This window comes from Pipistrellus hanaki (assembly GCF_964339955.1).
Source record: "Pipistrellus hanaki genome assembly, chromosome: X".
Classification (NCBI taxonomy): Eukaryota; Metazoa; Chordata; class Mammalia; order Chiroptera; family Vespertilionidae; genus Pipistrellus; species Pipistrellus hanaki.
In genome coordinates, this window is record NC_140524.1 from 43,626,368 (window position 1) to 43,651,539 (window position 25,172).

At 40.4% G+C, this 25,172-nt stretch overlaps 1 protein-coding gene across 4 annotated transcripts in view; it reads right to left on the reverse strand.

Moving 5' to 3' along the window:
• Positions 1-25,172, reverse strand: part of PAK3 (p21 (RAC1) activated kinase 3) — a 393,551-nt gene that overhangs the window by 165,379 nt on the left and 203,000 nt on the right. The window contains exons 3-5 of one of the 4 annotated variants that reach the window (XM_084870469.1): positions 3,708-3,812; positions 2,406-2,471; positions 2,178-2,287 (exon numbers count right to left, since the gene is read on the reverse strand). The exons of 2 other annotated variants lie outside the window; for them this stretch is intronic. The gene's annotated coding sequence lies outside the window, so the exon portion shown is untranslated. Of the gene's footprint in view, positions 1-2,177; positions 2,288-2,405; positions 2,472-3,406; positions 3,533-3,707; positions 3,813-25,172 lie in introns of those variants that run through there. One more of the 4 variants, XM_084870470.1, reaches the window with a different exon arrangement.

A 25,172-nucleotide genomic window follows, 5' to 3' on the forward strand; every position in this document is an offset into this window, starting at 1 on the left:
GTAATCACCTCATATGTAAATGCACATACCTTCCAAAGTCACAGAACAAGATAAGAAGTGACACATTTCTTGTGGGGAAATGGAAACATACTGCTAGACCTTGGGGTTTGTTTGATTGTTACCTCTATATCAGATACTACATGTCTGGTTTGGTTGTTACTGGTTCCCAGGCTAGGGCTTCACTCCTGAAATGGAGAACTCAGGCCCTGCATGCCTTTTCCTGCTCCCTGCTGGAAAAGTCTCCTAGTGCCTAGTTGGCAGGGGAGTCCACCCCAGGCCCTGCAGAGGAAACCACCTAATTCCTGGCAAATGGAGAGGTTGGAGAAAAACAGTGCAGCTGAAGCATTAGCTGCACCCCAGATGCCTCGAGAGCTGCACTTACCTTCTAGTATAGTTGTTTTCACCGTCCTTCTGCCTACACTGGGTCCTATGGGCCCCTGCCTTGAAATAAGGGCTTTTATTTTATTTATTTTTTTAATTTTGTTTTCAGTACAGGCAGATACCCCTATACCTGGAGCAAAGGCCTGATACTCCCATGTAAAAGCAATCAACCTACCTCTCTCAAACAGATTCAAAGCTTCTCCAGTCCCCTTTGGGTCCCTGCCCCTCCATTCCCTCTCCCTACCCAGGAGGTAAAAGCTGGTTGTTGAGCTGCACCTGTGGATGTTCTTCTTCCCTTGATCAGAAGTAACTTGATCCCAAAGGTGGGTTACATGGGTGGGAATGCTATTGATTCCCTAAATATTGAGATATCTTCCCTTTAAGTCTGGGCTGAGCTACAGGAACCTCAACCACAAAATTCCCCATCCTACCAGGTGAATCAGAGTTTTTGAGGTCCTGGTAAGACAATGATTTTTTCTTCTATCACTTTCTTTTTACCTACCTACTCTGGATTCTAGATCTTTATTTTTTAATTTTTTTTTATTTGGGAGAGAGAGAGAAAGAGAGAGAGAGAGAGAGAGAGAGAGAGAGAGAGAGAGAGAGAGAGAGAGAGGGGGGGGCATAGATTTGTTGTTCTGCTTATTTATGCATTCACTGATTGACCCTTGTATGTGCCCTGACCGAGGATCAAACCTGCAACCTTGGCATATCTGAATGAAGCTTCAACCAACTGAGCTTCACACTGCTACTCACTTTGACCTCATAGTAGCTTAGTCTCCGACCTCCTAATAGCAGAGTCTCTAATAGGTACAGCACTTCCCCATCCTCACAATTATTCTTTTTTAAAAAAAATATATTTTATTGATTTTTTACAGAGAGGAAGAGAGAGGGATACAGAGTTAGAAACATCGATGAGAGAGAATCATCGATCAGCTGCCTCCTGCACACCCCCTACCGGGGATGTGCCCGCAACCCATGTAAATGCCCTTGACCAGAATCGAACCCGGGACCTTTCAGTCCCCAAGCCGATGCTCTATCCATTGAGCCAAACCGGTCTCGGCCTCACAATTATTCTTATTTTCCCTAACCTGTCATGTCCACTGCTCTACCTTCAAAGACCTCAGCAAGCTTGTTTGCTCTGTATACCATTTCTATCTCCACCCAAAAAGTCTGTAACCTGTGGGATTGGTTAGAACATCCTTTAGGGTAGGGGTGTCGAACTCAATCAGAGAAGGGGCCAAAATCTAAAATCCAGCCTAAATCGCGGGCCGAATGGTTTACTGAACAGTCATAAACTGACAATGTCATAAACTGACAGCGGAGTGCAGTGATGACAGCGCGGTGCGGGTCACATTGCAAGGCCTGGCGGGCTGGATTTGGCCCGCGGGCCTTGTGTTTGACACATGTGCTTTAGGGTATTGTGGCCAATTTCCTGCACCTGTATCCCAACTGAATCTCCTTTTTCTGTTAGGTTTATCCTACAAGGCCCACTTGCCAGCTTGAAGGGTCTGGTCTTTGACATATCAAGGTCCCTCTGTCCTCTAAATTATCAGCTGTCATCTTTTACCCAGCATACATCTTTTCACTTTGCCTCTTTCATAGGGGAATGGGTTACAACATTTGTATTCAGAAACAGAGGCTTACACAGCTGTCTCTCCAAGCACTTGCCTATTAATCATTCATTACCATATTAAGTCCCTTTGCCCAAAGATGCCTCTGATTAGGGGACTTAAGTACCAAATCACAGACCTACCCAATTGTAATTTTGCAAATAGTCCAGTGAAAACTGCACTGACCTTTATACATCAGTCGTCTCAGAACAGGGCCACAGTGTTATCGCCAATAGGAATGGATTTCCTTCTGTTGCAGCACTTCAGACAGCCATACAGTTGACCTGGATTTGAGTCTGCAAAACCATGAGGGGGGCAAGACTAAAATGGCTAAAGGCTTCCCTGCTGAAAGCCATTTTTAAAAAATAGTGCTATAACCTCCCCTTTCGTGCTTCCCAAAGCCAACCCACTCACCCTTCTCTCCTTCACTTCTACAGACCATAGTCCAGAACCCTCAAGTCCAGAGTCTGGTACTGGATTCTGGAAGGTGGGACCAAAAACAAAACAAAACAAAAACCCTAGTGGAGCCTCTGGCTCCCTTCCTTCTGGCACAGCCTCCTGATATACCCCACCCCACCCCTCTACCACCAACTCAGGAAGGAAAACCTGCTGAGGTCAAGATTGTAAAATATTCAATCTGCCCAAAAGTACAGCAGTAATCTTGCCAAATACAGTTCAAAAATTAAGGACAATGCCCCTGCAAGCTGAGGAGGACAAGGAAGGGAGAGCCACTGGATCTAATGACTCTTCTCCCCAGACAAAGACAAAGGCCAACTGAGGAACCCAAGGCTTTTTAGGGACATTATTCCATAATTCCAAACCCCACAGGAGAAGAGAGTCCTCCTGCCATTACCTTCCCCTCCCCACCAAAAAAAGAAGGGGGGGGGGGGCAAGAGAATAAGAAAAAAATAATGAAAGGGGGAAAGGCGCCCCTTTTAAAAATAGTCATTTTTGTTTGTTTGTTTGTTCAGGTCTGGCTTTTCCTCTAAGGGACTTGCTAGGCCACAGACACACACCCGCCCCCTGGAGGTAGGGGTGGGAACTTCCATCCCAGCAACAGTGGCTGGTGGAGCCAGCTCATAGAAGTCATAGGATTTACAGGCTGACATAGTTTGGGGATGGATTTTGCCTCCAGCCCATTATGGATGTATAAGGCTTGAACCAGCGAAGGAGCCCAAGCCCTGGGGAAAGGCCCCGACACACCCACTTGTCTGCTTTCCGGACCAGAGATCCTGCAAATAGCATCCTAGGTCTCAGGACTCCTTAGGAGCCACATCAGGGATTCAAGGCTGGAACGCCTTAAGAGCCAGAGGGGGATCAAAGAAGGAAGGAAGAAAATCTTCCCAGCCGCCTAAAATTAATGCCCAGCCGCCGCCCCCTCCCCTGAGTGAGCCAAGTGCCATAAGTGGATTTACCTGCCACTGGTCCAGCCAACCTGTCAAGACCTTTCCTCTATCTCAGAGCGCTGGCGCTGGCGATAGCGGAATAGCGCGGCTGCCGAGCCACAACCCGTGGCTATAGCCGCTGCTTCATGCCCAGCCAATTCCCCGCCCCCCACCCCCGACCCCCCTCCCGGACCCGCACCCTTGCTCTAGGCAAGGGAAAGCTGCAGCACCCTACACAAGACCTCAGAAGCCCCGCCTCTGACAGTTGCCAGCCAGAGGTAGATTCCCAGCTCCGCAACCGCTCCCCAGCCCTTCTCTGCTATGACATCACCTGGGCTCTGCGCAGTACATAGGCCAATCAGAGGACGAGCATCAAACTAAAATCACCCTGAGTGGGCTACTGGGGACCAATCTTTTGTTTCCAGGCAGGAAGCGCCTTGGAAGGAAAAAAATAAATAAATAAAGGGGAGGGAACTGGGAGAAGGAAAGGTAAATGAGATGGAAACTTCTACACTGTCAGGGTTGTCTGGCCATCAAGAAAGAGGCTCAGAGTAGGAAGAAGAGGGGGTATTTAATTTCTCTTCCTTGAATAACCCTTCAGGAAGACTTGAATTTCAGATAAGTTTTAGGGGAGGAAATCTTTCCAGCTACACGGGCACTCTTGAAAGGAAAATGGCTTGTATTTGGGACACCACTTGTCAGGCAAGCAGGTAATATTGATGTAGTCTCTAGAATACACAGTAAACTCAGAGAGACAGATAGGGCCCTGGGATTCAAAGAGTTGACAGTCTACACAGGGAAATTACCTTGCTGCATAAATTACCTTGTTTTATATTTTTGAAAAAACTTAATATGTTTATACCACAAAATTAATAACTAATCTACTTTATATAAATAGATATAGATATATTTTATTTCAATAAAACATGGCTCTCCCTAAAATCTTCTATGGCCTCTCTTGTCTTTAAAAAAGAATTTAATTTTTTGCTGGTGTCCAACGCCTAAAATCTAATTCCAAAATTATTTTTTGCTATTCCCAAATCCAGACTCCCACCTCAGGATTTGGTTAGTTTATGTAAATCATGCTAAATCTCTGCGAGGAGACTTTAAATTTTCATTAAAAAATGACAACAAGCTGGGACCGGTTTGGCTCAGCAGATAGAGCGTCGGCCTGTGAGCTGAAGGGTCCCGGGTTCGATTCCGATCAGGGGCATGTACATTGGTTGTGGGCACATCCCCAGTGTTGGGTTTGCAAGAGGCAGTTGATTGATGTTTCTCTCTCATCAATGTTTCTAACTCTCTATCCCTCTCTCTTCCTCTCTGTAAAAAATCAATAAAGTATATTTTAAAAAAAATGATGAGCCCTAACTGGTTTAAGCTCAGTGGTTAGAGCATCAGCCCACTGCTTGAAGGGTCTTGGATTCTATTCTTATCAAGGACAGTACCTCCATTGCAGGTTTGATTTTTGGCCCCAGTCTAGAGGTGTACAGGAGGCAACTAACCAATGGGTCTCTCTCACATCCATGTTTATCTCTCTGTCCCTCCTCTTTCCTTTCACTCTCTCTAAAAATAAAAATAAATGGGAAAAATATTCTAGAGTGAGGATTAACGAAAACAACAACTAATGCAAAATAATAAGCTCACTTGAATTATAATGATATAAAATATGCCTGTAAATAAAGATCAGAAAAGGACACATAATTATAACAGTTGGGTTAAAGTAATAGGTTTTTTTTTTTTCAAAATTTTTAAATTTGATTTTTTACAGAGAGGAAGGGAGAGGGATAGAGAGTTAGAAACATCAATGAGAGAGAAACATCAATCAGCTGCCTCCTGCACACCCCCTACTGAGGATGTGCCCACAACCAAGGTACATGCCCTTGACCAGAATCGAACCCGGGACCTTTCAGTCCGCAGGCTGACCTCTATCCACTGAGGCAAACCGATTTTGGCAAGCAATGGTTATTTTTTCCTCCACACTTTCAAACTTATTTTTTGTAAAGATAACTATATCCTCATATACTTAAATTTAAAAAATGGGTCATGACACTCCCAGTGCACTTTTCTCCAATTTTATCAACTCCTCATAACATCCAGCAATCATTTCTCCATAATGCCAAAAGTGTCAAGACTGAGAGTAAACTAATATATCTGCCACTGTTAGAAAAAGTCATGCAACAGGACTCTAGACTTACCAGAGGCTACATCTGGGAAAGTCAGAGAATGGGATGCCTCTTTGGACTAAGTAATTTTAACATATAATGATACTGGAAATTGAAAAGAGAACAACAATGACCCTTGTAAAGCAGGAAAGAGGGAGACAAAGAATAAGTGAACTATACACTCTAGACTTTTAAAATGATAACTTTGCATTTTACTTTGAATTGTCCTTAATTAAAATATACTTGTGCATAATTGAGTATTACATGAACTTTGCAGAGAGTAGCAGAGCTGAGATTTGTATATAGATTTGAGTCCAAAGAATATGCTTTTTTCTAATATGAGACCTGGCTTTACTGGTTTGGTTAAAATATAAATTTGCTTTAGGAGAGAAAAACCCAAAGTATACCAGATTGGTGGTATTGTTGCTTTTAATCAGGCCTTTTAGATAGCTTTTTTTGACATGGTGGTTACTTGTTTCTTAATGCAAAAAAACCCATCACCCTCCTTTTCAAATCCCTAATTAATAGGTTGAAATCAGGATGGTCCTGCTTCCAATTATTTTACAAATATCTTTTAAATTAACTTTGAGGTTAAAAAAAAGTAACTTATCACATTAATTTTTGTTTTTACATCATGGTAAATTTAATCTAAAGGGTGCTGATCTGAAAATGAATGTCATTCAATTAAATTTTACATTTCTGACTTGTAAAATACACTTATTCAAAATATTTTTTGAACAATAAGAATGCTTTTTTAAGAAATAGAAAGATATGATTGGATTTTCCTGGTTAATGATTTAACTTGGGTCTTCTAGGCTATTTACTTAAATAGTAATTAAAAGGTATTTGATTTCACGCTAATCCTCCTTTATACCTCTGCTATAACTCAGAGCTATTTATGTGGTCACCGCACAGAGTTATTTGAACATTTCATGTGTATATTTCTTCTCTCCCTGGTGATCATAGAAAGTTGCACAGGGCCACAATCCTATTAGGTGCCTGATAAATTAAAGCATAGTGGTGTCATAGAAAGAGGACTGAACATAGGAGTCAGGCCCAGCACAAAATACTTTAGTTTTCCTGTGAAAGAGAAATAACCTATTTTATTCTTTTATTATTATTGTTGCTTAAAGTATTACAAATACTAGTACATAGTTGTACATTTTTTCCCCATTGACCTTCCCCTGGCCTCCCCTACCACCAGCACATGCCCTCACTCCTCCCCACCCAGTGTCTTGCGTCCATTGGTTATGCTTATATATATGCATACAAGTCCTTCGGTTGATCTCCCCCCTCTCAACACTTCCCAGTCTTCCCTTTGTAATTTGACAGTCTGTTCAATGCTTCTCTGCCTCTGTATCTATCTTTTTGTTCACCAAGTTATAATGTTCTTTATTATCCAGAAATGAGTGAGATCATATGGTATTTTTCTTTCATTGACTGGCTTATTTCACTTAGCATAATGCTCTCCAATTCCATCAATGGTGCTGCAAATAGTAAGAATTCCTTCTATTTTATAGCAGCATAGTATTCCATTGTGTTTTCTAATCCACTCATTTGCGGATGGGTATTTAGGCTGTTTCCAAATCTTAGCTATTGTAAATTATGCTGATATGAACATAGGGGTGCATATATTCTGTCTGATTGGTGTTTCTGTTTTCTTGGGATATATTTGAGAAGGGGTATTACTGGGTCAAATGGCAGTTCCATCTTTAAAATTTTGAAGAAACACCATACTGTTTTTGCACAATGGCTGGGCCAGTCTGCATTCCCACCAGCAGTGAAGGAAAGTTACTTTTTCTCTGCATCCTCTCCTGCACTTGTCATTTGTTGATTTATTGATGATAGCCATTCTGACAGGTGTGAGGTGGTACCTCATTGTTGTTTTGATTTGCATCTCTCAGATGATTAGTGACTGAGCATGTTTTTATGTGTCTCTTGGCTTTCTGAATGTCCTTTTTCAAAAGTGTCTATTTAGGTCCTTTACCTATTTTTTTTATTGAATTGTTTATCTTACTTTTGTTAAGTTGTATGAATTCCCTGTGAATTTTGGAGATTAAACGCTTATCATAGATAACATTGGCAAATATGTTCTCCCATGCAATTGGCTTTCTTGTTGTTTTGCTGATGGTTTCTCTTACTGTGTAGAAGCTTTTTATTTTGATGTAGTCACATTTGTTTATTTTCTTCTTAGTCTCTCTTGCCCTCCTATTTTATTCTTGATACATAAAGCAGTTTTCATTGCCTATGTGGTTTGTTCTCCAAGAATATAAAACAACTGTATGGAAATTTACAGTGAAGCTTAGAAATGTCTTAAAGATTTCCCACTAAACTCTCACTGTCCTTCATTCCCTTCCTCAAGCTCATTAATTTATGGATATAATCACAATGCTAGCATAACCACTTGGCATGTGTACTTGCTTCTCAAGTTGCCAACCACTTTTGTATCTCTCTGTATGATCCTCACAACAAGGACAACAGTGTACTATTATGATCTGAATTTTACACTCTAGGAAATGGATACTCAGTGATTTAAATTAGCCTGTTCAATACCTCGGAGAGATGGTCCTAGAAACCAAGTCTCCCACTCTGCTCTTTATATCACCCTACATGGCATCTTCACTTGTATTTCTTATTTGGCTCCCACCAATCCAACCAGCCCCTTGAGTCACATGAGAAGTGAGAGGCTCTGGGTTGGGACTTGTAGGAACATAAGTAAATTTTAAAAAGTATTTTCAAACTGCTCCAATCCAATTTCAGGAAAGGGAAAAATTGCTCACTCTCATATACACTGATGGGAGTGTAAAATGACATAGCCTTTTGGAGGGCAAGTTGGTAATACTTGGGAAATTTTTAAATGCATATGTCACTTGACCAAGAATTTCAACTCAAGGAATTTGACTATGAAAATACTCATAAAAACCATGCCAAGATATGTTCAAGTATGTTTATTCCTGAATTTTTTGTAAGGATGAAAAAAAAAAATCATACATAAAGGACAATATAAATGCCCCTCAATAAAGTAATTGTTAAATCAATTATGGTATACTAGTATACATATTTTTTGCATATTGTTCATTAGCTAAAAAGAATCAGGTAGATTCCTACGTATTAAAATAGAAATACACCTTGACACATTCTTGAGTGAAAAAAAGGGACAGGACAGCATGTGTACTATTATTTAATTTTAGTTTTAAAAAATTGTGGGTGTTTAACCTGGAATTATACCTACCAAAATGCTAATAGGGTAACTCTAGGAATTAAAAATGGTGGAAAGGAAGATATGTATGTATGTATGCATGCATGTATTGTTGGGGCATTAACCATTTTCTTATCCATTGTTTGTATAGTTTTACAATAAGCATACTTAGGAAAATATGGCCTTTTTTGGATTAAGACAAACAAATAAAAACACTCCTGCAATCATAAAAAAAGGTCTGATTTCCAGATCAATGTTTCAATAAAGGTTAAGGTGTGCCAGGCTGAGCTTATCCATACCTGAGCAGACACTGGATGCAGGGCAGAAATGTACAACCCACTGAGCAACAGCAGCCTGGATACCATGACTCCCTTCACACTCCTACTTCAAGCCAGAAATTGTTTCCAATGATAGGATCTATATCTCTGTGGTTTTCAGTCTTCACAGCTTTTACTACAGTAGCTACACTTTAAAAATCTCCCTTTCTGCTCTGAATACAAAAGAATCTAGCTTGGTATAACTAGTGTACAAGGCATTGGCTGGGAGCACAGTTCCCACTCCTCTACCAGGGCCTGTTCACTACAACCTGCTGCCATCACTGAGGTCAGGCCCTACTGAGCCCCTTTCTTCCTGCCCCCTCCCTCATCATTAAGGGTTACAGCTCTTCTATAGGAGGCAACATGGTAAGTAACCTGCTGGACAAAGAGCAAGGAGCCTCAGAAATGCCAAAAGGTTTTATTCTAGGTCCTTCAAGAAACCATAGTGGGGAAAGAAGAAAGGTCATGGATAGAAATTCCCCATCCTCTTGGGCCTTTAGAGTTATTGCCAAGGAATCAAGAGATACAGATTTTTCTAACTTCTGACTAGGAAACCTTGAGGAAGATGAAAATTTCCCTTGGTTTTAGTTTTCTCCTCTGTGAAACTTGCTCTCCCTATCCCCCTATATTATTTATTATTATTATTATTATTATTATTATTATTATTATTGATCTCAGAGAAGAAAGGAGAGGGAGAGACAGAAGCATCAATCATTAGAGTAAATCACTGATAGGCTGCCTACTGAATGCCCTCCAATGGAAATCAAGCCCACAACCCAAGCTTGTGCCCTAACCAGTAATTGAACTGTGATTTCCTGGTTCACAGGTCCACACTGAACCAGGAGCCACACCAGCTGGGCTCTCCCTAGATTCTTGTATGGATGCAAATGGAACAAGAGTAGATTTAACAGAATTCAGAACTACACACCTCTTTAATAGGCTTGATGAGTCTTCATTTACATATGTTCCCTTTATGGTGAGACCTTGGGAATGGGATCTCTCCTCTCCTTCCTTCACTATAATTAGCAGTCCTTAGAAACCTGCCCTGTAGAACCTATGAGTTTTCAGAAGCCCACAGACTCCTCCTCTCTTCTGCCAGGAAGTTAGTAAAGGAAAAGCAGAAGACAATTAAGAGCAGATGGACCTGGATGAATTAGTATGAGAATGGGAAAGTTCCTCTCTTCTGGCTTAATTTTAATTAGCCACTCTTCCACCATGGTCTTACATATCAAACCACATTATTTAATTGATCTGATGCCTTGTTTGATTTTGCAGTGGGTCATATTATACATTACTTCCTCCCACATTCCAATCACTGCACTACCCAAATCTAAGTAAAACTGCAAAGAATAAATTGAATTTGGAAAGTTGATTCCATTGCTCTCCCCATTTTACTAGAAAAAAGAGAGAAGAAAGTAGAGGACAAAATCTAAGGAACAAAGAACCAAGAAAATAAATAGCGCAACAAATCTTAATTTTTCTTTTGGACCGCTGGACTATGATGTCACGCTTTCCCAATTCACCTGTGATTGGCTGCTTAGTTCAGCGTCTGCTGAGAGCTAAAGGCTGATTATTTGCCAGAGATACAGCTTTCCTTTCGGGGAAGCATTGAATCGCTACTGGTTGTCGTGACAACCTAGGCAGTGTTTGCTCCTGATAACCACATAATGAGATTGTCAGGAACAGAAGTGTCCCCCATTCCATACATCCAACCATTTGAAGTGGTGAGCATTCCAATATTTCTCTCAGGGGGCTAAGAGAGAAGATCACCAACAGGCATGGTGGAAATCACCTTAGATAATGTACATTAGCCAAATTCTGGGGGGAATAATCTCCTTCTTAAGGAATCCCTTACCTGCCATCTTCAGGTCATGCCTCAACCATTGTATTCACTGTAATTCAGGGATCTGTGGAACAAGTGGGGAAAGAGGGAAACAACTTTGCAACCTTCCAGCAAAGCTAAAAAGAGAGAAGTGTGACTGGAATGCTAAATCAGTTAGGGAAAGGCACATCACTTTTTTCATAGGATGTCATTATGGCATCCAGGGGTAAGTAAGGGGGGAGTGGTGTGTGTCAAAGGTAACAAGGCATGACCATCCCCAGTCACCAAAGTCAGACACAAAGAGAGCTTGAGAGAAATAAATTGTGTGATTTTCTACCAGTTACCTTCATTTCCCTGAGGGTAAGCACATCATTTAACATTATCTTGGGGCTCCAGATGTTCTGGAAAGGGAATATCAACTGCATCTTTGTATTATGTTATTAATTCTTAGACAATTTTATTAGTACCTAGTAAAGAACACAGCTAAAGGCAATAGATGCTACACGATGAACCAAACTTGGGCTATCTCCTTAAGGGGTTTGGAATATCATTGGGGAGAAAAGATATATACTCAAGTAACCTTGATATAAGACAGATGTAGTACTACAAGGGAAATCCAAAATCCTTATTTTCAAAGAGAGGAGAATCACATACAGACTGTTCCACTCCAGCTCCAGCCCATCTTTCCAGATTCTTCTTTCACCAGTCCTCCCTGATATCTCAGAGAGTCAGCCCCATCAAACTATTATCTATTTCCCTGATATGCATTGAATTTCATATCTCTGTGTCTTTCTTTCCTCCTGCCCTTCCCTTTGTCTAGTATAACTCTCTCATTTCTTTCCCTGCCTGGGGATATTTAATGAATATTCCCATACTTGAATCAAATGTCATCTTGTGGATGCACAAACTGGTCCCGTATTTACAATCCCAGGGGGTAATTGGTAGACATGGATGTAGACTGGCACCACTATTATGTGCTGCATTCAAATTTAGCACAATCAAGTCCAGTGACACATAAGAGAACATTGGTACAACCAATTTTGGATTTTTGGAAAAGAACATAGGTAAAGTCAGACTATTTTTTAAAAGTCTTATTTAGATAATGAAATTAAATAGATAGATAGATAGATGTCAAGTGATAATGAAACACAAACCTGTTTTTCCACTTGACATCCAAATATATATATATATATATATATATATATATATATATATATATATATATATATATATATTGATACAATACTACTAACTCAAATTTGCGCCTTATTCATAATTCCCCAGTTTTACATGCACTTTTTTCATTAGTAATTTGCCAACTAGGCTGAAAAGTAGCAAAACTTTGAATAGTTGATTTTTTGGTCAACTTTTTCCTCAGGCCTATCCCTCTGAAAAAGTCAAAACTTGCTTGGTACTGAAAGAAAGAAAATCAGCTTGGACTAAAGAAAAGCAGTCCTGCTATTAATCAGCCTGGGAAGACAGATAGATAAAGCCAGCTGCAAAGTTAGTAGAAAACACTGTTTCTTCCAAGGTCATATAGCAGTTGTAAAATGACATCATGACCTCCACATTCTTTGACTACTGCTTTCTTATCAATGATGCCCCAGATCTGCTTTGCTATTTTCATTTATTAATGGGAATTCCCAATTGCTCAGTCACTCTCTCCTCATGACAGTACCCAATTTCTGGTTAATACCTCCTTCTTCTGATCCCTTCTGATCCCACCATAGAAACTGTAATCAATGCAGAACTTATCCTTGCTTCCTTAGACACTCCTCAGAATCACTCAGTAGGAACTCAAACGTTACCAAAGATGTTCTTGCCTGTGGCCAGTGTTGCTCAATGGTTGAGCTTTGACCTATGAAACAGGAGGTCACCTTTCGATTCCTGGTCAGGGCACATGTCCAGGTTGTGGGATCAATTCCCAGTGTGTGGTGTGCTGTGGGGCATGCAGGAGGCAGCTGATTAATGATTCTCTCTCATCATTAATTTTTCTATCTTTCTCTCCTTCCCCCTTCCTCTCTGAAATCAATATAAATATATTTTTAAAAGATGTTCTCCCCTCTCTCTTTTTAATGCACTTCCACAATAAATATGACCTTGTGGGACTATACTCTTGTCTCTGATAGTCTTTGGTTGATCCCCAGACATTTTAATTTAATTGTATGGCAGTAATCTGAGCATTGGGATTTTAAAAAGTGCCCTCAGATTCTAATCTCCTCAAATTCTAATGTGTAGCAAAGTTTGGGACCATTACATTAGGTATTTCATTGCTTAAGTATTATCTTTCCTCCTTAGGTTTGTTCATAAATTCTGGCTTTTTTCCTCAAAATATCTGAATCTCACAGGGGCAGAAAGTAGAATTGAGGGATTTTCCCAAGGGCATGCTTTTAAGTTTGATCCTCTCCGAGGCTTCACCCAGGTTTTCTCTACAATCTTACTTATTTTCCCTTATGGTCTATTCCAGTGTTTCCCAAACTTCTCTCATGATGAGAATCACCTGGTGGAGTTGTTAAAACACAGATTCCTGAATCACAACTAAGAAGTGCTAAACTAGAATTTTTGAGAACATATAGGTAAAATTGCATACCTAACTTAGTGCTCTGTATATAAAATCTGTCTTAGAGCACTAGTTAAGTATACAATTTTACCTATATGTTCCCAAAAATTCTAGTTTAGCACTTCTTAGTTGGGATTCAGGAATCTGTGTTTTAACAACTCCACCAGGTGATTCTCATCATGAGAGAAGTTTGGGAAACACTGGTCTATTCAACTTGGAAAAGAACATAGCTTTTTTCTTTCACTCTTAGAAAAATTATGAAGAAATTGACTATTTGAGTAAAACTGTAACTGTAGTCCTTTCTCTCTTCTTTTTCCCCTTCCCAAACATAACTCAATCACACTTCAAATAAATGGTCTCAAATGTGAACTTAAAAAGAAAGTTAAAATGTGTGCACAGAGCTGGCTGATGATTACAGATGTTTTTAATAGATGTAGACCTCAATGTGCTGTTGCTCCATATAATTAAGCACATGTGGAGTCTCATAATCAATCCTTATTTTGTTATAATCCAGGAATTCATTGCATTTAATGTTCTCTGCTGTTTACTTGGTCAGGTCACTTGAGGGGAATAGGTATTCAAAACAGCTTGTCCCTTCCCCCTTTTGAATTATTCAAGGGGATAATTCCCTACTTGGCAAATAATAAATATAAATCAAATGATGAGTTTTAAAGGTCAGATAAATAGACATTTAAAATATGTACACATTGATTTTTAAAAGTTGTTCACCTTCCTCTCCCCCCACCACCACTTCTTATTAATTCCATTGTTAATATGAAACATTTAATGAATTCTGACATGGTAGGCTAAAGTTTATTACTAAAAAGGAAAGGGAGCAGGTTGCTAGGCTAATTAATACTATAAACAATAGAAAAGTGACACCCTGCTAGGGGAGTATGCTAACATGCAGTTTTAACTACACTTTGCATTCAAATGACCAATATGCTAATTATAGTCCTTATCTGTTTGTTCAAGGCCTGAAGAGTCAGGAAAGCTCAGATCACAGACCTCAACCAGCATTTTTACTGTAGGTTTTTTGGAAATAATAACGTGGCATTTCTTTAAACATATTTTCAAATTCAAGCTTCTTACAAATCAAGATTGGCCTTTCCCCCATTCAGGGAATTAGTGAGGCTTAATTGTGTTCACTATGGTGCCGGCCCCCACAAAGCCCTTGCTAACAAAGACTGACTTCCACTTGAGCACTACCTATTGGGCAGATTTCCATGGTAATTTTCTGATTCTCTTAAGAAAGACGTAGGGTGTCTTTGTAACCAGGAAGGGATGTACTTTCTCATTATTCTTTGGATGTCTTTGACCCTTTTTAATTTTCATCACCCATGTAAAAAATAAAAGGTCATAAAGAACTGCTAACCTGGCTTTTTGTAATTTAAAGCAAATGCCTCCGAACTCTGTTCTTAAAAGAGAGGTAGAGAAAGCATTATTCTCCCTTTACTTCTGTTGAAATTATCAGACCTTTATCAGAGCTATATTGGGAAAGGGGTGGCACTATTTGGATTCAGCTGGTAGAGGGGGGTTATGGTGAAATTATCCTGTTCTAGTTACACCAAACAGCTTTCAAATCCTTAGATTTTTAGTAAAATCTAAATATAGAATCCCCAAAGCAGCAGCAGTTTCAAATAATAAGTTTATTATTTTCACTATGTTCTATTTTTTACCCCCCCCCCCACACACACACATGCATGTGCTGATATCAGAGTTTTCTTTCTACAGTTTAAGACAAAGACCACTGTACAGGACAGGCTTGAACTAGTCTTAAATTGTCCTTTCCTTTTCTGAATTTTATCCTTCCTTTCAGACACTTCTTCCAGCCCACCTAGAGGCCCAAGGACCTAATTTTGCCCCTTCTTTCTCATTCCTGAGTCTAAGAAAAAGAAAATTTGATTGACTTCTTAGTACAGTGTGAGGGATTTCATTTATTGATTTTCTTAGGTCTCTGTAGTTTAGAAAGACCATTATGGCAAGGGGATGTTTGACTCAAAGGAATAAATTGCAGAAGTGGAAATGTGAAGGTCACAATAAGCTCTGGGAGAGAGGATAAGAGAGGGATATTTTTGGTGGAGAAATATTGACAATCACAACAGTAAAAAGGTCTTCCACAGACAAGTTTGGTTCTGGTGTAGGCCACTGCCAGGGTTCTCCATCACCAGACAGTAATCCTCTCCATAATTTCAAAGACAGGCTGCTGCACTCATACATGAAAGCAAGACTTTTCATAAAATCCAAGAAGCTTAAGACAAAAATAGAGCTTTTGGTTAAATAGAAACTTAAAATGCCTGCAGTGCTCATGACTGGCAGCTTTCTGTTTAACTGCAACCTGACCATATTAAGAATCAAGGCTCAGAGCATATTTCTTTGTTGTCATAAAATTCTTATACATGCTGATTTAGAAGGCTCGGGGGAGAGTAGGGTTGAGGAGCAATCTCATGGCTACTTTAGCTGAACCTTAGAACCTGGATTAGAACTGTCTGACTAAATTGAAAAACCATTTTCTGATCTAAGGATCTTGATTGGTTTCAATGCACTGTTTTATTTTAAATCTAGTAACCCAGCGCATGGATTCATGCACATTGAAAGGAAATTAATTAGAAGGTGGCCAGCGGGGTGGTACAGAGCAAGACAGGCTGGACACACCCTGGAGCCAACCTCCCATGGTCCCTCCCTGACTGGCCACACCTGAGGCAGCACTGGGGTCAAAGGGCATCTGCGGGGTGAGAGGGTCCCTCTAGGAGATGGGGTCCCTTAGCTTGGCCTGTGGTAATTGGCCAAAACCAGCTCTCTGACATCCCCTGAGGGGTCCTGAACACAAGAGGGCACTCTGCAAAGTTGCTGTCATACAGGGTGTGGAACGCAAATGCAAGTATGCAGTAAACCAGATTATGGATTGACAGTGCCCCAGCAACAACATAATCTATGGCCGAAGGTGGAATTACATGGCCCTGTGAGAAATCAGGCTCCCTCTTCTCTGGTTTTGGCGTGTGTCACCCGAGAACCGACACTGCCAAGTCACTGTAGCTCAGCAGCTTCTACATTGAGCGTCTGCCCCTTGGTGGTCAGTGCACATCATAGCGACTGGTCGGATAGTAGGAGGGACACTTAGATATTACCCTTCTATATATAGATAGGTAACACTGTAATTTTTAAACACTTAAATCCTCTCGTATTAAAACTGACATTGTTTCCTCTAAAATGTTGGAATAGACCTTTCATATTGACCCACTGGTTTCTCTTCAGAATATTTACCCCCAAAATGTAGAAACAGTTATTTGTAAAAATATATGTACCCTCATGTTTATTATGGCATTATTCACAGTAGCCAAGATATGGAAAAAATTAAATATTCTTTGATGGATGATTACATAAAGATGTCATGCATAGTCACTGTAATACTGCCCAGCCATAAAATAAATGAAATTATTGCCACTTGTAACAGCATGAATAGATTTTAAGAGGATTATGCTGAGTTAAATAAGTCTGATGGAAAAAGACAACAGTATGGTTTCACTCATATGTGGGATATAAAACAAAAGCAACAAACAAACAAACAAACCCCAAACTCATAGATACAGAGAGCAGTATGGTGGTTATCAGAGGGAAAGGAAAGTGGGGGAAGGACAAAGGTAGTAAAGGGAGTCAAACATCCTATATAATAAAAACCCAGTGACCAAAATGGCACAATGACAAGTATGACCAGAGATCAGCATGACTGACTGGGGACATGACTAGCCTGCAAACCACAGAGGGCTCCTAGCCCCAGCTGGTCCTGATCCCAGCGGGTACCCCCATCCTGATCAGGGATGTGACCAGCCTGCAAACTGCCCATGACTCTTCACCCTAACTGGCCCTGGTTCCCAGCGGGGGCCCCATCAGGACAGGCCAGCTGCCCCCCATGCACCGGGCCTCTGTCCTACATAATAAAAGGGTAATATGCAAATGGACCCTAATGGCGGAATTACTAGAACAACAACCCTACCAGTCACTATGAGGCACACTGACCACCTTTCAGTCCCTCCCCACAGCCAGCAGGCTTTGATTGCCTGATCGGAAATGGGGAACTGGAGATGGGTGGCAACAGGAGGTTTAGCAGGCTGTGGGCATCCAAGGAAGATGGCCCTGATCACAGGCCATGCCTATGGACCATACCCCCACACGAATTTTGTGCCCCAGGCCTCTAGTATGGTGATGAAAGGGCACTATACTTTAGGTGGTAAGCACAGATGTCATGGTATAAAGTTGTACACCTGAAATTTATATAATGTTATTAACAATGTTACTTCAATACATTTATATTTTTAAGTTGTAAAAATGACAATTAAAAATAATTCAGCACTTGTCTAAATGGGTGACTCAGTTGTTTGAATTGTTGTCCCTGTACTAAAAGGATTGTGGGTTCAATTCCCAGTCAGGGCATATACCTAGGTGATAGGTTTGGACCCCAATCAGAATGCATACAAAAGGCAATCAATTGATGTTGTTTCTCTCTCACATAGATGTTTCTCTCCCCTTCCTTTCTCTCTCTAAAATCAATGAAGATATCCTCAAATAAGGATTAAGGAAAAACATAATAATTTAGCCCTTGAAGATAAGGTGTCTGATTTTTGAAACTACTAGAAAACTAGCTTATACTAAAAATACTTATTATTATTAATATTAAATAATAATAATTATTATTATTACATGTTTTTGCTTTCTGTGGTTCAGTTGCCTAGTCAATCATAGTCCAGATATGTTAAATAGATTTTTCCAGATATAAATAATTCATACATTTTAAATTGTGTGCCATTTTGACTGAGTAGTATGATGTGTTCTCCAGACTTCCTGCTGCATCCCACCAGGGATGTGCATCATCCCTTTGTCCAGCTTATCCATGCTATATACCCTTCCTGTCCATTTGTAATTTAGCAGCTGTAATAGTTATCAGATAGACTGTCATGGTATTTTAGTGGTTGTGTTCAAGTAACCCATATGTTAGTTAATAATGCCACATTCACAAACTTTTATATAAAATGTATTGTTATAATTGTTATATTTTATTATTCATTATTTTGTTCATCTCTTCCTATGCTCAATTTATAAATTAAACTTTATTATAAGTATCCTATCTAATAAAAGTGTAATATGCAAATTGACCACCACTTCGCTACACCCACCAGCCACGCCAACTAGCCAATGAGGAGTGAGTATGCAAATTAAACCCAACCAAGAAGGCTGCAGGCACTGAGTGAGCAAGAGGAAGGCTTGGATTTCCCTGGTGATGGAGGAAGCCAAGCTTTTTTCACACCCTGGCCAGCTGAGACCTCCACTCAAGGCTTTAAAGTTTCAATTATAGAACATATATAAATAACAACAGAATGGCTGCCACCATGGAGCTAGAGAGCAGGAGGCTAGGGTTGCCCACAGCAATGGAGGAAACCAATCTTTTCACACACCCTGGCCAGCCCAGGCCTCCTCTTAAGGCTACAAAGTTTCAGTTATAGAGCATAAATAAATGCCAACAGAAATGGCTGCTGCCATGGATCAAGCAGGAGGCTTGGCTTTGCTCCAGGCTGCAATGTTTCAATTGTAGAAGGTAAATAAATCCCAGATACCAGGGCCTCTGCTTGGGTTGCCTGGGGTGTGGCCAACCTGAAAACCATCACGGGCCCCTTGCCCAGGCTACCCCATGCCCCAAGGGAACCCCCACTCTGATCTGGGACACTCTTTAGGGCAAACCAGCTGGCCCCCAGCCATGCACCAGGCTCTATCCTATCGAATAAAAGAGGAATATGCAGATTGACCATCACTCCAACACACAAGATGGTTGCCCCATGTAGTCAAAGATCCTGCCCCCATGTGGACATAAGATGGCCACCACAAGATTTCCAGCAGGGGAGGGCAGTTGGGAGGCATCAGGCCTGCAAGGGAGGGCAGTTGAGAGGGACCAGGCCTGTAAGAAAGGGCAGTTGAAGGCAATCAAACCTGCAGGGGAGGGCAGTTAAGGGTGACTAGGCAGGCAGAGTGGGGGAGTTGGGAGCAACCGGTTCTGCAGGGAAAGGGCAGTTGGGGGCCAGGCCTGCAGGGGAGAGTAATTGAGTGGACCAGGTCTGCAGAGGAGGGCAGTTAGGGGCAAACAGGCTGGCAGAGGAGCAGTTAGGCATCAATCAGGCTGGCAAGGGAGTGGTTAGGGGGTGATCAGGCTGGCAGGCAGAAGTGGTTAGGTGCAATCAGGAAGGCAGGCAGGCAAGCAGTTTGGAGCCAGCAGTCCTGGATTGTGAGAGGGATGTCTGACTGCTCGTACTGGGATTGGGCCAAAACGGGCAGTCGGACATCCCTCTATGGTCCCAGATTAGAGAGGGTGCAGGTTGGGCTGAGGGACAACCCCCCTTTGTGCACAAATTTCTTGCACCAGGACTCTAGTGTATATATAGTGTATATATAGGAAAAAACATAAACTATATGGAGTTCAGTACTCTCTGTGATTTCAGTCTTCCATGGGAGGTCTTAGAACATACCCTGTGTAAAGGAGGGATCACTACAACCAAATTTATTTCCTCTAAGGAGATTCCCTCCTTGGCCCATTTTAGATAAGTTCTGATTCCAAAGGTGATTCTACACTGGATCAGAGAATGGACTAAACCATTTACCCAATAGGTGATTTGTAAAGCTCCTAGAGAAAGTGATAGACATTTTTCAAATAATTTACTGTGACAAACACACAAAAAGGAAGACACCAAAAGCAAACAAAATAAAGCCTCAGGCATTTCCCTGAATTGGTAAGAAGATAGTTTCAACGTTTATGAATCAGAAAAATAAATTACAGAGGATCAGACTCAGCTGCTAGACAAGGTAGTATGAAACTATCCTGGGCGTGAAGCATCCACAAACTTCATATCAGAGCTTATACTTTACTCTGCTCAACTAGGAAATGATTGAGTGCCATCCATCCACATCAGAGCATGAGAAGCAGGTTCCAAGGAAGCAATCAAGAAAATACGTTGCAATCTAATGTGTAGCTTGATCTGAGGGTAAAATATAAAAACCCACAAGGACAAAAAGAGGATAAGCAGCCCATGTTTAAAAGTTGTCTCACAATTGGGACTAAATATTTACAACCTGTGATTAGTTTTATTTCATTGCATTCTTAACATTTATCAATATTTTTATTGTTGACACTATTACAGATGTCCCCACAACCCAAACTCTTTGCCCTTTGCCTACCTCCACCCAGCCCCTGGAACCCCTTCTCTCAGTCCATCACCTCACTGTTGTCTATATCTATGGACTGTGCATATATGTTCTTTGGCTAATCCTTCACCTTCTTTCATCCATTTCTCCCCGCCCAATGCATCCCTCCCTTCTGACAGCAGTCAGTTTGTTCCATGGCTCTTGTTCTATTGTGCTTGTCAGTTTATTTTGTTCATTAGATTTCACATATAAGTGAGATAATATGGTTTTTGTCTTTCTCTGACCAGCTTATTTCACTTAACATGATCTCCAGGTCCATCCGTGCTGTTGCAAATGTAAGAGCTCCTCTTTTACAGCTCTGTAGTATTTCACTGTGTAAATGTACCATAGTGTTTTTATCCACTCACCTACTTATGAGCACTTAGGCTTTTTACATATATTGGCTATCTAACCTAACAATATGCAAATTAACCATAATTCTGCTACACAAGCCATGCCCACCAGCCAATGAGAATGAGTATGCAAATTAACCTAACGAAGATGGCGGTTAATTTGCATACATGAAGGGAGGGAGGAGTGGAGACTGAAGACAGCATAGAAAGAAGAGAGAGGAAAAGTGGAAAACAAAGAGTCTGTGGCTGCTGGAGGGAAAGCACTGGCAGCGTGTGTGGGGTGGGGCCGGGTGGGGCGGAGCAAGGTGCGCAGCTGTGGAGCACATGGACATGGAGGCAGCAGGGACAAGGCGGGTTAGAGGGGATGGCAGGTCATGTGGGTGTGGCGGGGAGACAGGGTGAGCAGCAGCAGGGCCTATGGCCTGGAGCCTGGTGGGGCAGGCAGGATGGGCAGGATGCGCCATGCCTTGCTCTTCCCACTGCCACAGCGGGAGAGGTAGGGGGGCAGAAGAGGTGGAGAGATGTCAGTGGCAGGGGAGAAGCCTGCTGGAAATCTTGCAGGAATATTCCTAGTTGTAAATAATGCTGCTATGTACATAGGGGTGCATATATCCTTCCTGATTGGTGTTTTGGGATTCATAAGATACAATATATTCCCAGAAATGGGATCACTGAGTCATAGGCAGTTCCATTTACAAATTTTTGAGGAAGCTCTATACTGTTTTCCATAGTGGTTGTACCAATCTGCATTAATACCAACATTACACCAGGGTTCTCTTTTCTCCACATCCTTGCCAATACTTATTGTTTGTTGATTAATTCATGGTAGCCATTCTGGCATGTGTAAGGTGATATCTCATTGTGGTTTTAATTTGCATCTTCTGATAATTAGTGGCATTTTGAATTTTTTTCTTTTCTCTTGATCATCTGTGTGTCCACAATGGAAAAGTGTCTATTCAGGCACTTTGTTAATTTTTTCAAATCGGATTGTTTGTGTTGCCGGTTTTGAGTTATATAAGTCCTTTATACATTTTGGAAATTGATACCTCATCAGAAATGTTATTGGAAAATATGCTCTCCCATATGTTCATGTAACATCATTTCATTTTAACAATCATTACTTCCCTTAGAAAGCACAGAGAAAAGAAAAGTAATTAAATCCCATGAATTGCTGACCTTTGGTACATGTTATTTCTTATTTTTATTATTATTTTTAATATTTATTGTTGAAAGTATTACATATTCTCCCCTTTTCCTCCATTAACCCCCTCCAGACTGCCACTGCCCCACCCCCTGCCCCAGGACTTCACTACCCTATTGTCTACATCCATGGGTTATGCATATATGCATACAAGTTCTTTGATTCTTCAACTCCTATCCACCCACCCTCCCCACCTTCCTTATGAGATTCTGCACACTGTTCCATATTTCCTTGTCTCTGAATCCACTCCATAAGTGTATTCTGTTCATTAGATTTCACATATGAATAAGATCATGTGATAATTGTCTTTCACAGACTGGCTTATTTACTAAGCATAATACTCTCCAGGTTGGGGGAGGAGAAAATGGCAATGGAATAGACAGGCTTGTTCTAAGCTTTGTCCTGGAGTGGAAGGAAAGAAGAGCTGAGGGTCATGTGTGGAGTGTTTGTTGGCAAGTTAGGAGACAGCTAGACCCCAGGAGAAGATGGAGGACTGCTGGACGGGAATCCTCTGACCAGACAGCCCTCATTGCTGCTAGGTCCCACCCCAGAGCTATGGGGTCAGATGCAGAGACTGTGCCATCTTGAAGGAGAGAGGGGATCTTATTCGAAGCCTGAATATATATAGCTGGGACATAGGCAAGTCTCTTCAAATTCAAGAAGATAGAAATCATACCAACCATCTTCTCAGATCATAGTGGCATAGAACTGGAAATCAACTCCAATAAAAATAATCCAAAGAAATCAAACACATGGAGACTAAACAGCATGCTATTATACAATGACTGGATTACCAGAGAGATCAAGGAAGAAATAAAAAACATCATGGCAACAAATGACAATGAAAACACAACAATCCAAAATCTATGGGACACAGCAAAAGCAGTTCTGAGAGGGAAGTTCATAGCTCTACAAGCCTAATTCAAAAAAAACAAGAAACAATGGTAATAAATTACCTAACCCTACAACTCAAATAATTAGAAAGAGCACAACAATAAAAGCCCAGTATAAGCAGAAGGAAGGAAATAATAAAGATCATAGTGGAGATATATAACGTAGAGACAAAAAAAAAAAAAAACTAAAAAACAAACAAACAAATAAAAACCAATAAAAAAGATCAACAAAACCAAGAGCTATTTTTTGAAAGGATAAACAAGATTGATGAACCTCTTACCAGGCTCACTAAGAAGAAAAGAGAGAGGACCCAAATAAACAAAATCAGAAATGAAAGAGGAGAAATATCAACAGATCCAGCCTAAATACAAAGGATTGTTAAAAAATACATGAACAACTCAATTCCAACGACCTGGAAAACCTGGAGAAAATGGACATATTCCTAGAAAATTATTACCTTCCAAAACTCAATCAGGAAGAATCTAAACAGCTCAATAGGCCAGTAACTATGGAGGAAATTGAAGCAGTCATCAAAAAGCTTCCAGCAAACAAAGGCCCAGGGCCAGAAGGCTTCACAGGGGAGTTTTACCAAACATTCAAACATTCAAACCAAAACCTATCCTCATCAGACTATTCCAAAAAATTCAAGAGGAACACTTCCAAGCTCCTTCTATGAAACCAGAATCACCCTAATACAAAACCAGATAAAGCCAACACAATGAAAGAGAATTATAGGCCAATATCCCTCATGAACATACATGCCAAAATCCTCAACAAAATTCTAACAAATCGGATTCATCAGCACATCAGAAAGATCATACACCATGGCCAAGTAGGATTTATCCCAGAAATGCAAGGATGGTACAATATCTGCAAATCAATAAACATGATACATTACATAAACAAATTGAGAGATAAAAATCACATACTCATATCAATTGATGCAGAAAAAGAATTTGACAAAATCCAACACCTTTCTTGGTAAAAACTCTCAGCAACATGGAAATAGAAGGATCATACCTCAACATAATAAAAACTATATATGATAAACCCACAGCAACAGCCTACGTGCCCGTCAGCAGATGACTGGTTCAGAAAACTATGGTACATCTACTAAATGGAATACTATGCTACCACAAAAAGCAGGAATTCTTACCATTTGCAGCAACCTGGATGGAATTGGAGAACAATATGCTAAGTGAAATAAGCCAGACAATGAAAAAAATACAATATGATCTCACTCATTTATGGATAATAAAGAACATTATAATCTGATGAATAAAAAGATAGACACAGAGGCAGTAAAGCATCAAACAGACTGTCAAATTATAGTGGGAAGTTTAGGGAAAGGTCGGGGAGATAAGAGATCAACCAAAGGACTTGAATATATGCATATAAGAATAAGCAACAGATGCAAAACATTGGGGGGTGAGGGCATGTATGGTAGTGGGGTGAAGGGCAATGTTAAAATATGTACACATATAATAACTTAGTAAAACTAAATAAATTTTAAAAATACTCTCTAAGTCACTCCATGCTGTCTCAAAGGGAAGAAATCCTTCTTTTCTATAGCTGCATACTATTCCATGGGATAAATATACACTGCTTTTTTATCCACTCATCTACTGTTGGGCACTTGGGTTGTTTCCAGGTCTTATCTATTCTTAATTGTGCTGCTATGAACATTGGGATGCACATATTCTCATTGATTGGTGTTTTTGGTTTCTTAGGATATAATCTTAGAAGTGGGATTACTGTGTCAAATGGCAATTATATATTTATTTTTTTGAGGGAACCCCATACTGTTTTCCATAATTGCTGCAACAGTCTGTATTATCACCAGCTGTGTAATAGTGTTCCCTTTTCTATGCATACTTTCCAGCTCTTGTCATTGGTTGATTTGTTGATGGTAGCTGTTCTGACAGGTGAGGTGATACCTCATTGTTGTTTTAATTTTCATATCTCTGATGATAAATGACTTTAAGCATTTTTCATATGTCTCTTGGCTATCTGTAGACTTTGGAGAAGTATCTATTTAGGTTCTTTGTCCATTTTTTAATTGGG